A 16,406-nucleotide genomic window follows, 5' to 3' on the forward strand; every position below is an offset into this window, starting at 1 on the left:
TCCCTTACTCTTTCTCTCCCTCTCCTTTCTTTTCCTCATCTCCTCCCTTCCCAGTTCCCACCTCCCTCCTCCCTTACATTCTCTCCCTTTCCTCCCTTACTCTTTCTTAGTCACGTTGTTTTGTTTTGAGGTGAGCCGAGTATCCCCCCCCACCCCCCCGTCCCACTTTGATCCGCTCTATTGTTATATATCTCCATTATTTCTATCTCCCTTCCTTCTGTTTCCTCTATTCCTTCTTTCCTCTTCTTTATTCTTCTGCAATTCTCTCCTTTTTCCTTCTTTTTCTTTTCTCTTCTTCCTCTCTTCTCCTTTATCACACTTCTCATGTTACTGTTATTGTAATTATTATTATTATTATTATTATTATTATTATTATTATTATTATTATTATTATTATTATTATCATCATCATTATTATCTCTCTCTCATATAGAAGAAGAAAACTATTAAAACAAGAAGAAAAAAACAACCTATAGCTGTGGAAAATGATTATAATTGGTTTCATGCACTAAATTAATGTTCCTTCCTTTACTGTTTTCTATTATCATATTACGAGTCTTATCATTTCCTCCACTGCATGAATATTGCACACATGTTTCTTGTATTAATTGAAAATCACACAGTATGCGCTAACCACTCTTGCAGGAAGGCTGTTACAGTGGCGGACGACTCAATTCGAGGAAGGAGGGAGGGAGGGAGGGAGGGGGCGGGAGAGCAATTTATTGTCTTCTTTATTCTTTGTTCCATATCTCATAATAGAAGGGTGTCGATCCAGTGCAGATGTAGCTAACAGATGTGGAGTAAAGGACCTGCATGGAAACAGTGCTCAGAAGGGAAAGACTCCGATGGTTTGGACATGTAAAGAGAGCAGGGGAGGACACAGTGCTGGGAGTTGTGGAGATAATGGTAAGATAGGGTGTCCGGTGCAGATGTAGCTTACAGATGTGGAGAAGAGGACCTGGAAACAGTTTCTTTTTTCCTTTTTTACATGTGACCTAAAGCGCCAGTAGGCTTCTTTTTATTTGGGGCCTGTTGGTGGGCCCGAGCCCGTTATGGCGGAGACAATTGTTTATAGTGGCGCAATTATTATTGGCTCATGCTGCCCCCCCGGAGATCATTCTTGATTTCACTTGCATAGCTTCTTCTAGAGTCCGGGTTGGTGGATAATCTTCAGGACAGCATGTGGGTAGTCTTAGGCCCCTCGGCGGTGACTGAAGAACCCAGGTGGTTAGCGGCGGATTCGAACCCTCATCATCATCAACCCTGCGAATGCGGGGCCGGCACGCTAACCACTCCGCCACCACCTCAGAAACATGGAAACATGGAAATGCAGGCAACATAAAGCCTATTGGCTTATTACGAGGTTGCCGGCTTTGGTGACTTAATCTGCTCGACAGGCACTTGGGGCCTGGGGAGCAGATGAAAGCACCTCGATATTGAGGAGCAGATGAAAGCACCTCAATATTCAATTTACTCCCGACGCAGCGAAGTGAAGGTCGATTCTATATTTGAAGGAGTTGATAGTATTCGCATTTACTACTTCTGAAGGAAGATTGTTCCAGTGACGGATTACTCGGTTTGGAATGAAACTCCTTCCGATGGGAAAGACTCCGATGGTTTGGACATGTGAAGAGAGCAGGGGAGGATACAGTGCTGGAAGGTTTGGAGAGATTGGCAAGACAGGGTGCCCAGTGCAGATGTAACTAACAGATGTGGAGTAGAGGACCTGGAAACAGTGCTCAGAAGGGAAATACTCCGATGGTTTGGACATGTGAAGGGAGCAGGGGAGGATACAGTGCTGGGAGTTATGGAGAGATTAGCAAGACAGGGTATCTAGTCTAGCTAGATGTGGCTAACAGATGTGGAGTAGAGAACCTGGAAACAGTGCTCAGAAGGGAGACTCCTATAGTTCGGACATGTGAAAAGCAGGGGAGGATACAGTGCTGGGAGTTTTGGAGAGATTGAAAGTAAAAGGAAGGAGACCAGGTGGTAGACCTAGGAAAACGTGGAGAAGGTGTATACAGGAAGACTTGGCAGTGATGGGATTGGATGAGCATCAGGCAGAAGACAGAGCAGAATAGAGGAGACCCATAAAGCGTCCAACCTCTCAGGAAGAGTGAAAACGGACGTTAAACGAAATGATGATGATGATATCTCATAATAGAAGAAAAGAAAAGAACTAAGAACATTAAGTGACCTTGGATACGTTCAGTTCACTCCCGACGCAGTAAAGTTACTGTCAGTGGAAATGGAGTTGATCGTTTCCGCACTGACTACTTCTGCGGGGAGGCTGTTCCAGTGGCGGACGACTCTGTTCGAGGAAGGAAGTATGGAGGAGGGAGGGATGGGAGCGAGAGTTTTTATTTTTTTCGTTAATCTTTGTTCTCTCGTTCCATCGCATCCTTCCACATGCTCACTGTCACATATTCTTCACTACTCTGTTACTTAACTTAAATTGCTGATCATTTCACTTGACTTTCATATTAAATAAGTTAACTTCCTCTGCATTGCGCCTCATATTAAATAAGTTAACTTCCTCTGCATTGCGCCACGTAGGGCTACAGCAGACGCTTTTAAAATTAGGAACAGCAGACGCTTTTAAAATTAGGAACAGCAGACGCATTATAAATTAGGAACAGCAGACGCATTTAAAATTAGGAACAGCAGACGCTTTTAAATTAGGAACAGCAGACGCTTTTAAAATTAGGAACAGCAGACGCTTTTAAAATTAGGAACAGCAGACGCTTTTAAATTTAGGAACAGCAAACGCTTTTAAATTAGGAACAGCAGACGCATTTAAAATTAGGAACAGCAGACGCTTTTAAATTAGGAACAGCAGACGCTTTTAAATAAGGAACAGCAGACGCTTTTAAAATTAGGAACAGCAGTTAGGAACAGCAGACGCTTTTAAAATTGGGAACAGCAGACTCATTATAAATTAGGAACAGCAGACGCTTTTAAAATTGGGAACAGCAGACGCTTTTAAAATTAGGAACAGCAGACGCATTATAAATTAGGAACAGCAGACGCATTATAAATTAGGAACAGCAGACGCTTTTAAAATTAGGAACAGCAGACGCTTTTAAAATTAGGAACAGCAGACGCTTTTAAAATTAGGAACAGCAGACGCTTTTAAAATTAGGAACAGCAGACGCATTATATATTAGGAACAGCAGACGCATTATATATTAGGAACAGCAGACGCTTTTAAAACTAGGAACAGCAGACGCATTATATATTAGGAACAGCAGACGCATTATAAATTAGGAACAGCAGACGCTATATAAATTAGGAACAGCAGACGCTTTATAAATTAGGTACAGCAGACGCATTATAAATTAGGAACAGCAGACGCATTATAAATTAGGAACAGCAGACGCATTATAAATTAGGAACAGCAGACGCATTATAAATTAGGAACAGCAGACGCATTATAAATTAGGAACAGCAGACGCTTTATAAATTAGGAACAGCAGACGCTTTATAAATTAGGAACAGCAGACACATTATACATTAGGAACAGCAGACGCATTATACATTAGGAACAGCAGACGCATTTAAAATTAGGAAGAGTAATCACTTAAACAAACAAAGATTAACATGATTCTGAGGGGAAGTAGGCACCCGTTTATTATATATATACACATGTCTGTACATCATCAAGACCCCAAGACCCAGACCAAGCATTCCTAAACGGGGAAAGTACAATATTCTTAGAAAAGTTGTGAGAGAGCATGCAGGAGAGAGAGTGATTGTTATGGGTGATATGAATGCACATACAGGTATGTTAGGTGAACGTATAAATCGGAATGGAGAAATGCTAGCCGAGTTTGTAAGTGAAATGAACTTAGAGAACCTGTATGAAACTCTGGCTGAGGGACGTGTGACCTGGAGTGCAAGAAATCAGGAGTCTGCGATTGATTATGTACTGGTAAATGGGAGAATGCGCGAATGTGTGTCTCTTATGTGGATAGATGAAGAGGGAATGATTGATATTGTGTCTGACCATAATATGTTGACCGTGGAGTGCGGGCTGAATGGTAGAAATGAAATGAAAGAAAAGGACAGGAAGAAGAAGAAGTGGAGACTGAGAGATGTAGGGTGGGAAAATTTTCAGGTAGACTTGAGTGAAAGAAATTGGGAGCCGGGTAGTTTGAATGATGTGGACGCTTTGAATGAAAGGCTCGTAGAGAATGTGAGAGGAGCTGCAGTCCAACATATAGGGTATGTGAGAACGAATGGTAGAAAGCGTGTAAGGAAACCGTGGTGGAACGATGATATTAGGACAGCTAGGAAAGAACGAAAGAGACTAAATAGACTGTGTAGACGAATGAGGAGAAGGAGGCAAGAAAGCGAAGAAGCTGAGGGTGAATACCAGAATGCATGGGAAAGCTACGTGAGACACCAACGACTGACAAAGCGGAAGATCATGAGTGCAAAGGTTCAGTGTGAAAGAAGTGTGATTCAGACCCTGAGAGAGAAAGGGCTTGAGGGAGGTCGTGAGTGGTATAGATTCCTGAGAGGTGAGAGGATGAGTGACAGTGAGAATGTGGAAAGTCTGAAGGTGAATGGTGAAAAAATTACAGATAAGGAGAAAATGAGGGAGTCAATTAGGGAGTTTTGGGAAGAAATAGGAGGAGTAGGGGAAGTATTTGGTGTGAGAGAAGGATGTGTGACTATGGAGAGGAAAGATGCAAATGAGCTGAATGAAAGGATCAGTAGGGAGGAGGTTGAGAGATGTGTGAAAAGACAGAAGAATGGTAAGGCTGCAGGACCAGATGAGATCCCGTATGAGTTGTATAAAAATGGAGGTGAGGCTGTGATTGAGAGGATGACTGAGTTATTCAACCAGGTATGGGAAGAAGAGAGAGTGCCAAGTAAATGGAATGAATGTAGAGTGACTCTGATCCACAAGGGCGGGCATAAGAGTAAGCAGGAATTAAAGAACTATAGGCCAATCTCTCTGGTAAACTCAATAGGAAAAATCTTTAGTGCTGTGTTGAATGAAAGGTTGTGTAAATGGATTGAGAGTGCCAGGGTGCTGGGTGAGGAGCAGAACGGATTCCGAGTGGACAGGCTAGCAGAAGATATGTTTGTTGTAAATGAGCTGATTGAAAGGAAAAAGAGAGAGGGAGGGAAACTGTACTTAGGCTTCCTAGATATAGAGAAAGCTTATGACAGGGTGAATAGAGATGTGTTATGCAGAGTGCTTGAAAAAGTTGGGCTGAGTGATAAGATTGTTAACATAATTAGAAGTATGTATGTTGGTACAAGAGCAAAGTATAGACTAGGTGATCTAGAGACAGGTTGGGTGAAGAGTGAAAGAGGAGTGAGGCAAGGCTGTATATTATCACCAACATTATTTAGTCTTTTCACAGAGGAATTAGCAGTCAGAATGAGGAGAATGAATGCAGGAGTGAGAATTGGAGAGGATAAAGTATGTGTGTTGTTGTATGCGGATGATGTGGTGGTTATGAGTGAGTCTGCTGAAGAACTACAGAGTCTCCTAGATGTGGTAGAGGGTTATGGAAGGGATTTTGGGGTTAGGTTCAGTAGTGAGAAGAGCAAAGTAATGATAGTGAATAGGTCAGAGGATGAGAGAGAAACAACTTGGAGACTGGAAGGGGATGAGTTGGAACAGACGGAAGAATACAAGTATCTAGGGGTGTGGATGGAGGTAAATGGATGCGGCAGGGCCAAGAATGTAAAGATAAGTATGGCAAACCAGTGGGTAGGCCGGTTAGGGAGTGCAGCGAGGATGAGAGCGAGCAAGTATGATGTCATCCGTGAGGTTTGGAAGAGTGTGGCTGTCCCGAGCATTATGTATGGAATGGATGTGATGACATGGAATGACAGTGAGATAGAAAAATTGGAAGTGGGGCAGAATAGGGTAGCAAGAATGGCACTGAATGCACCAAGGTTTGCAGCAGTAGAGGCTCTTAGGGGGGACATGGGATGGAGCACGTTTAGGGAAAGACTAGTAAAGGGAACCTTGAGATATAAAGTGAGACTGGAACAAATGGAGGATGCAAGATTAGCAAGGAAAGTATACTTGTGGAGTATAAGAGATGGCAAATGGGCGAATAAATGTGGGCGAATGATAGACAGGAATGTTATGCTAAGTAGGTGGGTGTACCGACCCTTTGAAGATAGACAGAATGTGTTTGAATGGAGAATAACAAACAGAAATGGAGAGGGGTTTGAGTGGGATGTAAGAAAGTGGAAGAATGCGATAGATATGGCAGTTAAAGATGAGGGATTGAGCAAGTGGAAGAATGAGATGGAAATAAAGGAAACTCTCGACTGGTATAGGGAGAGAGGCCCCAAAGTGTGAGGTGTGGTATGAGGGAAGCCTGGGAGGTGATCTTTTCCGTGCTAGAGCGCAGTGTCTGGATGTGAATGCAAGGAACTATAGATGGTCTGAGTCCCGCAGCAAAGTGTGCCAGATGTGTGATAGGGGTGTGGACGAGACTGTGCAGCATGTAGTGCTGGAATGTAAGAAGTATGACAGGGAGAGAACGAAGATGATGCATGTGTTTTTGAGCGAGATGGGACGAGGAGTAAACGGGAGGACTGGAAGGGAGTGGATGGTGCTGCTGCTGGGGCTCAGTGGAGAGACGAGTGGACGAGTGATTGAGGCAGTGAAAGAGTTCTTGGAAGGCATGTGGCGTGAAAGATGTAGGGAATGATATCTTGCCCCGAGAACATTGACTTCCCGCATGTTTTTTTGTTTTCTCTTCACAGGAGCTGCCGCTACAAAGGCCTGGCTGGAGAGAAATCCCGAGCCACCTGTGACATCAAGATCAAGATCACGTATACTATAGTCGCAGCACATGAGTCTGAGGTCTTCGTTATCGTGTTCTGGCAACTTGCCATTACACATGCAAACACACATACAGCTACATAATCAGCGACCTCATTTTTTTTAACAACAGAGGAGTGGCCGAAAGATAAGAAAAGAGCTGTGTGGGTGGAGCCCCCCCACACACGTGCGATGCATACTCCATACGAGGGCGGACAAGGCCCCTGTATATGGATAGCAGCTGTGCGGGGAAGAAGAACTGGGAGACGATACAGAACGCCCAACCTCGAGGAAGCTGACTTAATGAGAGAAGAGATGGGAGGTTTCCAGTTAAGATTTTGTGTTAAGGATGTGTAGTTGAAGAATAGGGGATAGGTGTTTGGAAAATTGTGTCGAGTTGATAGGTGGAGAAATTGGGTTTTTGAGGCATTGAAGGACCCAAGGTTCCTTTTATCCCAATCGGAGATGATAGCAAGGTCTGAGGTTAAGCATTCTGCAGCCTCAGCCTTATAAACTAAAACAGATTTTTGCGACAATTTCACTAATATGATTAATACTGACAAATGTGTCCTATGCGTAGACTATCGTATAACATCGTAGACGCCATGATACCACGTTGCCAGAGCACAATAATTCACACCTCAGTCTCGGGTGCCGCGACGAAAGCCAAGGCTGTTACACAGAGAAAGCCTTGGCACAGCACCACTATAACTCCTCCTCCTCATCTCTCTCCTTTCCCTTCCCTCCTCTTCCTCCTCACTCAGGCTTAGTGATGCGGAAGACGAAGACGAGACCCTCCTTGTCACATAAATAGTTTGGGACGATGCGCCGCTCCACCTGAAGGAATTATGACCATCATTTCAAATACGTGCCCTTCTCCCCCTGGCCAGCTGCTGACCATCTCCTTATACCAGAGTGTCGTGACAGGCGCCCATACAGTGAACAGCCCCGCCAGACAGAAACCTTGATTAGAGTAAATGTTTTATTGTACCAACGTTGCCAGATAGTTGTACTCAGCCTCTTATATTTACCAACTTCCGACCCCAAAACTGTCTCCTGGGGCTCAATAAATAGATTTATTTATATCTATCGTTAAAATAGTGAATTCCTGAGGTTTCTTGGCAATAGTTAGGTGTCAAAAAACGGTAAATACTATGCACTGAGTACGATAATCTGGCAACGATTCTCCCTACCTTCTTCCGCCTCCAGGAGGTCCATGTAATGCTCCAGCTTGTCCTTGTATGAAGGCGCGGTCTGTAGGTACTCAAGGCGCATCACGATGATCACGAAGCCTCCTGGAGTGCCGGAGAGGAGGAAATCAGTTAATCAATGGGGCATACGCTGGGGGGCGCGTCTTCCAGCCCACCCTAGGAAGACTACCTTAGAGTTTACTCCAGGCAAATCTGAAGTCTCTATGTAGGCTCTTTCCCATCCTAAACGAAAAGCCTCTCGTAAAAGTTGCTGGGATTACCATGAACAGTTTTGCGATCCTATAGTGATGGTTCTACACGTCTGTCACGATCTTCAACGGGAAAACCACCCATGAAAACCCGGTGAATTTTCTATGTGGCCTTGGGAAATAGTCGTTGCGGAAGATCTGCACGACCAGGAACAATGCTAACCTACGGGCCCTCGCACGAATATCTAAGCTAAGGGTCCAGCGTCCAGCGCCTTCACCCACTCAGCGGACCTTGCAAAACACGCAATCGAACACTCACACACGCACACACACACGCACACACATACACACACACACCACCAGAGCCTTCACACTCCTACTAACCATGAACTTTAAATTTCAGCCCGGAATCGTGCCAAATCTATTATCAGAATAACCAAAACCTCTTTCATCAATAAAAATGTCAACACCTTGCTTTTTCTGATTCTCCCCGTGACTTCTGGCACCTAGCCAAATATATCTCCACCAATTTCACTTCCTCTTTCCCTCCTCTCCGTAACCCTTACAGGAGCACTGCCGTCTCATCTATCTCTAAGGCTGAACTCTTCGCTCAGACTTTATGTAAGAACTCCATCCTGGACGATTCTGGGAATATTCCTCCTACTCATACCCCCTCTGACTTCTTTATGCCTGTTATTAAGATTCTTCATAATGATGTTTGTTATGTCCTCTCTGGCCTCAACTCTCAGAAGGCTTATGGACCTGATGGACTGCCTCCTTTTGTCCTTAAAAACTGTGCTTCCGTGCTGACACCCTGCCTGGTCAAACTCTTTCGTCTCTGCCTATCAACATATACCTTTCCTTCCTGCTGGAAGTATGCCTTTGTACAGCCTGTAGCTAAGAAGGGTGACCGTTCTAATCCCTCAAACTATAGCCCTATAGCTTTACTTTCCTGTCTATCTAAAGCTTTTTAATCAATCCTTATCCGGAAGATTCAAAAGCTTGGGTTCCGCAATGGGCGTTCTACTTGCGATCTTCTTACTCTCTTAACTAACTCTTGGTCAAAGCACCTTTCCACTTCTAACCTTCTATCTGATCGACAGCATGGGTTCCGCAATGGGCGTTCTACTTGCGATCTTCTTGCTCTCTTAACTAACTCTTGGTCATCCTCTCTTAGTCGTTTCGGTGAAACTTTCTCAGTTGCGCTAGACATATCGAAAGCCTTCGATAGAGTCTGGCACAAGTCTTTGCTTTCTAAACTGCCCTCTTTCGATTTATATCCCTCTCTCTGTTCCTTTATTTCCAGTTTCCTTTCCGGCCGTTCTTGTAATGTGTATATTATAATGTACATGTGTATGTATGACTGTACGTGTGGCGACACCCGGTCGGTGTCGCACAACAGGATGTCTAACAACACGTCGTGCTTTTGGCCGTGGGAAGCTGTGATGAACTGACACTAGGATCAGCAAATGATGACTTTCATCAACAGTCATCAACCGGAACCCACACCCTTCCGGACGAACTACAAGCAAATAAAACGGGCGAACAACGCGGAGAAGGGAGAGAAGACGGGTGACGGGAAGGCGAGCGGTGCTCTGCCGCCCCGCGCCCTGCAGCGGTGTGGCTGTCTCTGATTTCGTGCGTCTCGCTCACGTAAACTGTAAACCTTATGTAGTACAACTGTTAATATAGTTAAAATACATTTGGTATTTGTATTAACCTGAGAGAGAAAACTAAAGAGAGTAAAATAAGTGAACTCAAAGTGAACTTAACGGCTCCGCTCGGCCAACACATAACCCACATCACTTAACTAAAAGGCTATTGTGTTGTCTCACGACTTCTATCAACTGGAGAAAGCAAGCAACGGTACACCGGACCTCACGTGAGATAACAGTTCGCGCCTTAATCAAAAACACAAAAAAAACAGCTAACAAAAAGGCTAACAAAAATGGTGAACAGCGGTTTACGGACCTCTCCGAAGTGTTCTATAGATGTTATCTCTAATATATCATAACATAAAATGCATGGTGGCTGGTGGCCGCCTCGTTGTTAACCACGTAAAAAAAAAAGTAACGCTCAAAAGTTATTAACATAAATGATGTGGAGCGTGGTTACGAACTACTCCGAATTGTTATATATCTCTCTCAAACGTAGCTTCAGTGACAGTGTGTGGGGGCAGTGAACGGTATCGGACACAGCAAGCATACGCTGACATCAGCGCGCGGCTTTTCCTGCCCCAGTGAGTCGAGTCAGCACACAGCCGCACCCGAGAGCACACCCCGCCCCGCCCCGCACCTCCACACAGCCCGCGCGCCCCGCCTCGCACCTCCACACAACCAAGTTTCCTTGGAGGTGTCCAGGCATTTGTTTCTTCCTACAACACAACTCGTCGTAGGTGCGCACTTATCTTCGCCAGGCAACTCGGACCTTTGAGGGTGACTGGTGGGCGTATATTGTCTGCCCGCCGCCCCTCCCACCACCGCTACCAGACGGGGGACGGCAGACCCTGCCACCCCTGCAGCCCTGCCCTTGCCACCGGCGAGGCGAAGGACGCGAGCGTGCTGAGTAGTGGGGCATCGAGTTGCTGTCTTCGAGGTTTTTAACACATTATAGCTGACACTCATTGATACGGTTTCAGTAATTACACCACTTGTAACATTATTTCAGGTGAATTACTATTATTATGTTCACGTGTTTAGGCGTGTGGGGCCGTATCTAATCTATTAGATTTTTCAGCTGTTGATTTTTCTGGCGTGTGGATGTTTAATATTTTTCTTGAGTAACATGGTTCCGCATTTTATGTATAATCATTCATTTTCTTTTCTCCTTTCTTTTGTGTGTTTTATTGCACAGTGGAGAAGTTTTGTCTTGCTAAGCTTCACTCATTATTCTTTTTCCTCTTTTATTATGCATGTTAAAAGCATCGGGGAGGAGTGAGCACATACTTAGCGGTGAATGATTATTACTTTAGTTATTTTTGCAGCAATTTTTTTTTCTGTTACCATTTTACTCCTCATTTTACTAGTAACTCTTTTAATGGCAGAGAAACCTGACCCGCAGTTACAAGCTCTCACCGAGGACTATGAGGGGTGGGTAGAGAAAGAACAGTGCCGACAAGGATAACGGTATCTGTCATGTAAGGAGTTGTAGCAGTCTTCAAAGGGTACCTCCTCCTTCTTCTACGCTGCATGAGCAACCAAGAGGTATTTACTTACCTTACTAATCCCACAATGGCTTTTGCCCCTAATCACCCACTAACAGCAACAGCAGTTAGGCCTTTCGCAGGGTAGCAAGGGAGGCAGATTATTCGGCCAGGGACTTCTTGTTTCAAAGTGAGATTGTCATGGGCATTTCATTCGTGTCAAATCCGAGAGATAAAATATCTCTCAGCCGCTCGAAGGTCAATCCCGGGAACGGGAACGCCGGCCCTCATAAACAGGAGCGCGTTCACTGGACGGAAGGATTATGATGCGTTTTGGTCACTTTTTCTTGAAACATTTGGGGAAGATGGGCAACACAGTCTCATAAAGGGTGTAAATTTTGCTGTGGACACTGTGCAAACGAGTGGCTTTTTTAACAGGCCAGTGGACGCCTATAGGCTATCTACAGATTTGATCTCGTGTTTTAAACAAGGAAACTGGACAGATGGAGAAACCATTTCTGTAGCTAATGCTGGATTATTACTAGAGTTCCTTATGTACATGATTGTCCTTAAAGTTCCTCTTCGAAGGAGCGCAGTATCCCTTGAATACAGCCCCACTGGCAACCTACACTGTTTTATCAGCCAACATTTATGGCATTTAAAGTAATTTTGGGTCCTTTTTGAAGCTTCGTTTGCCGTCGACACGTTCGTCGGGGACACTCTGACCTAAACCTTTTTGGGTGTCACCAGCGGCAATCAAAAATTCCTTGGTGTGTTCTTTTACCCGTGGTTTAGGCAGAAATAGTCAGATAAATAGGTGGTTGGAAATTTGAGCTTTACGATGTTTTTTTCGCACAGAATGGTGCATAGTGATCGTCTCCAAAGACTAGCGCCGGCTTGAGGTTCAGCCTGACGCTGCTTTGTGTATCTTTCCACCACACGACTATAACCTGCATCCTCGCATCTACTAATTTATGTTTGGTTCCTAAGCTTTTGCCTGCATCTTTTTCATGCGAGAAGGGGAGTGCTTGAGTAATACTTTTCACTCTAACCCACTATTTTCTTTTATTGCTGAGTTGAACAAGGCAGTCAGTCTTCTTAATTTAATTGGAGCCGTAATAACCGAGGGTGTAGACTAACATAGAGATAGGTACAATTTAACCTTGAACCTCATGTGCTTCTGCTTAAAACATACTTTTTCTCTGCACTGACAGACTTAACTTAACTTGAGCAGATGCTGTCCCTAACTTTTATCGTAACCAGCATGTGAATATCTGTAAGCTTTGGAAGTAAGCAAACAAGTCTTACTTACCCTTTGCTTGACATACCACTGTTACCCGTTACGGGAATTATTATTGGCGTCACAGATGTCAGTCATCCACGTTCGTTACGAGCGGAGGATAGGTAGAAATTTGTCTTTTTAATTTGATGTTTATCAATGCTGGAATTACTTTAATCAATTATGCTAGAATTGTATATTTCAGTGAGATTTGTTACAACAGTGATTTCACAACTTAGTGACAGGATTTTCTTTTATAGGACTGTAGACCTGAAAAACGGAGTATTAGGAGTTAGTGGTGCTGACTGCCGATGGTTCTAAGGTTCTCCAGACTTGTCCTTGTTATCACATTGTAACTATTGGGAGAATCTACGGATAACATTACCTCTTTTCACACAACCTTATCTATTGTTGTAAACCCCACCCGTCTCTAAGGCGTGCCGAGGGTAACGACACTGGCAATTAATTGTCACGCAACAGATGAGTGTTTCTCTGCGACAGTTTTGTGACCAGGTGTGACTCGGTTCAGTGTGTAGCAGATCTTCAAGGATTGTTCCTTTTTTTTTTTGCTATTCCAAATAGCTCCATTACCATGTATCCTAATGACAGTTTAGTCAATTTAATTTTTCTAGGATGTATCATGTAAATAATTTTTCGAGCTATTATTTTGTTTTCTCGGAATAGTACTGAGCTTCCATGTCCACGACTCTTGCCAAGTTTACCTCGCCCTGTATGTACTTTGCCCATTTCTTGTTACTTCCATGATTATTTTTATTATCATTGGCATTTCCCGATGTTGTATCGTTAGGCGGGCTCTGACTTGTATATATATTTTTTTAAGCAATAACAGGACCTCGTTTAACTAGTACACATTGTGCGACTGTAACATGGGTAGGTACACTGCTTTTAAAGGTCGGATGAGTCGCGAGGTCGCGACTTTTAGAGAACCGAGCGATGTAATGTGTATATTATAATGTACATGTGTATGTATGACTGTACGTGTGGCGACACCCGGTCGGTGTCGCACAACAGGATGTCTAACAACACGTCGTGCTTTTGGCCGTGGGAAGCTGTGATGAACAGACACTAGGATCAACAAATGATGACTTTCATCAGCCGTCATCAACCGGAACCCACACCCTTCCGGACGAACTACAAGCAAATAAAACGGGTGAACAACGCGGAGAAGCGGAGAGAAGACGGGTGACGGGCAGGCGAGCGGTGCTCCGCCGCTCTGCGCCCTGCAGTGGTGTGGCTGTCTCTGATTTCGTGCGTCTCGCTCACGTAAACTGTAAACCTTATGTAGTACAACTGTTAATATAGTTAAAATACATTTGGTATATGTATTAACCTGAGAGAGAAAACTAAAGAGAACTAAAGTGAACTACAGTGAACTTATAACGGCTACCGCTCGGCCACACATCACTTAACTAAAAGGCTATTGTGTTGTCTCAACCACGTCAATCAAATGGAGAACGCAGATAGCAGTTCGCGCCTTATACTTATTAAATATAACACTTAACACGGACCAACCTAAAATGCAACCACGTTAAAAATAACGCTTAAAAGTTATTAACATTCTATCTCTGCGGTGGTAGACGGTCACTGTTCTTCCCCTAAACCTATCAACAGTGGTGTTCCACAGGGCTCTGTCCTATCACCCACTCTCTTCTTGTTATTCATCAATGATCTTCTTTCCATAACAAACTGTCCTGTCCACTGTAACGCCGAGAACTCCACTCTGCATTATTCAGCTTCTTTCAATAGAAGGCCATCCCAACAGGGAGTACACGACTCCAGACTGGAGGATGCAGAACGCTTAACCTCAGACCTTGCTATCATTTCCGATTGGGGTAGAATGAACCTTGTGTCCTTCAACGCCTCAAAAACTCAATTTCTCCACCTATCAACTCGGACATAATCTTCCAAACACCTATCCCTTATTCAACAACAATCAGTTGTCTCCTTCTTCAACACTAAATATCCTCGGCCTATCCTTAACTCAAAATCTTAACTGGAAACTTCATATCTCCTCTCTCGCTAAATCAGCTTCCTCGAGGTTGGGCGTTCTGTATCGTCTCCACCAGCTCTTCTCCCCCGCACAGTTGCTATTCATATACAGGGGCATCGTCCGCCCTCGTATGAAGTATGCAACTCACGTGTAGGGGGGGCTCCACTCACACAGCTTTTCTGGACAGAGTGGAGTCTAAGGCTCTCCGTCTCATCAGCTCTTCTCCTCCGGCTGATAGTCTTCTACCTCTTAAATTCCGTCGTGATGTTGCCTCTTTTTCTATCTTTTATCGATATCTTCATGATGACTGCTCTTCTGAACTTGCTAACTGCATGCCTCCCCCCCCTCCCGCGGCACCCGCTGCACACGATTTTCTACTCATGCTCATCCCTATAGTGTCCAAACCCCTTATGCAAGAGTTAACCAGCATCTTCACTCTTTCATCCCTCATCTGTATTTCCTCCTGCCTACGACTTGAAATCTTTCAAGAGGAGAGTATCAGGACAAGTCTCCTCCCGAAATTGACCTATCTTTCGGCCATCTCTTTCGATTTTTTTTTTTTTAAAGCAGCAAGTAGCGGGCTTTTTTTTATATTATTGTTTCCTTTTTTTGTGCCCTTGAGCTGTCTCCTTTGTTGTAAAAACTCTCACTCACTCTCACTCGCACTCTCACGCACGCACGCACGCTCTCTCTCTCTCTCTCTCTCTCTCTCTCTCTCTCTCTCTCTCTCACCGTTCTTTGCGACGCGCACCAGGTCGTCGAGGCCACAGAGTGGGATGTGACCTTCGCCCATAGCGCCCGAGATAACCACCAGGTCGTATGTGTCTGAGAGAGAGAGAAAAAGGGAGAGAGAGAGAGAGAGATGTAGAAGAAAAATACGTATATTAATCTTTACATATGAAACAACAACAATAACAATAATTCCACTCACACAGCTTTTCTGGACAGAGTGGAGTCTAAGGCTCTTCGTCTCATCAGCTCTCCTCCTCTTACTGATAACCTTCTACCTCTTAAATTCCGCCGCTATGTTGCCTCTTTTTCTATCTTCTATCGATATCTTCATGATAACTGCTCTTCTGAACTTGCTAACTGCATGCCTCCCTCCCTCCCTCCCGCGGACCCGCTGCACGCGACTTTCTACTCATGCTCATCCCTATACTATCCAAAACCCTTATGCAAGAGGTAAATTCTGGAACGGCCTTCCTTCGTCTGTATTTCCTCCTGCCTATGACTTGACTTATTTCAAGAAGTCTATCAAGACACTTCTCCACTCGAAATTGACCTCTCTTTTGGCTACTCTTTACTTTTATATTTTATGGGAGCGGCGAGTAGCAGGCTTTTTTTTATACTCTTTGTTGTCCTTGAGCCGTGTCCTTTGATGTAAAAAAAAAAAAATACTATTACCTTTGGGCACGGTGGAGTGTCCGCTGCCGATAAACTCCAGGAAGTCATTGGTATAAATGCCAGTCTCCCGCTGCTTCATCATGCCCTCCGACGGGTCCACAGCGTCTATGTGCCTGTGGGAGTTGCTGTAGTAATAGCAGTAGTAGTAGTAGAAGTTATAGCAGTAGTAGTAGTTGTTGGGAATCAGTAAATTTACCCTACCCAACAGTTAGGTCACTCGCAAAGTGAACAACACACCCGTCAGACAATCCCAAACAAACAAGTGCTTACCAGCTTTTAGGTGGTGAAGGTATCCAACAAGCACCTCCAGACAGCCGAACAAATAATAATCCTACCGGATCCGTGTAGTAAAATCTATCTGTCTCAAAT

At 44.2% G+C, this 16,406-nt stretch overlaps 1 long non-coding RNA gene across 1 annotated transcript; it reads right to left on the minus strand.

Annotated features, from left to right (window-relative positions):
- Window positions 1–6,837: 6,837 nt before the first annotated feature.
- Window positions 6,838–15,484, minus strand: LOC127002510 (uncharacterized). Its single transcript, XR_007756304.1, has 3 exons — window positions 15,366–15,484; window positions 7,996–8,097; window positions 6,838–7,639 (listed from the first exon to the last, which is right to left on the minus strand). It is a non-coding gene; the product is annotated as an uncharacterized LOC127002510 (long non-coding RNA).
- Window positions 15,485–16,406: the final 922 nt, after the last annotated feature.

Source organism: Eriocheir sinensis, chromosome 23 (assembly GCF_024679095.1).
Source record: "Eriocheir sinensis breed Jianghai 21 chromosome 23, ASM2467909v1, whole genome shotgun sequence".
NCBI lineage: Eukaryota > Metazoa > Arthropoda > Malacostraca > Decapoda > Varunidae > Eriocheir > Eriocheir sinensis.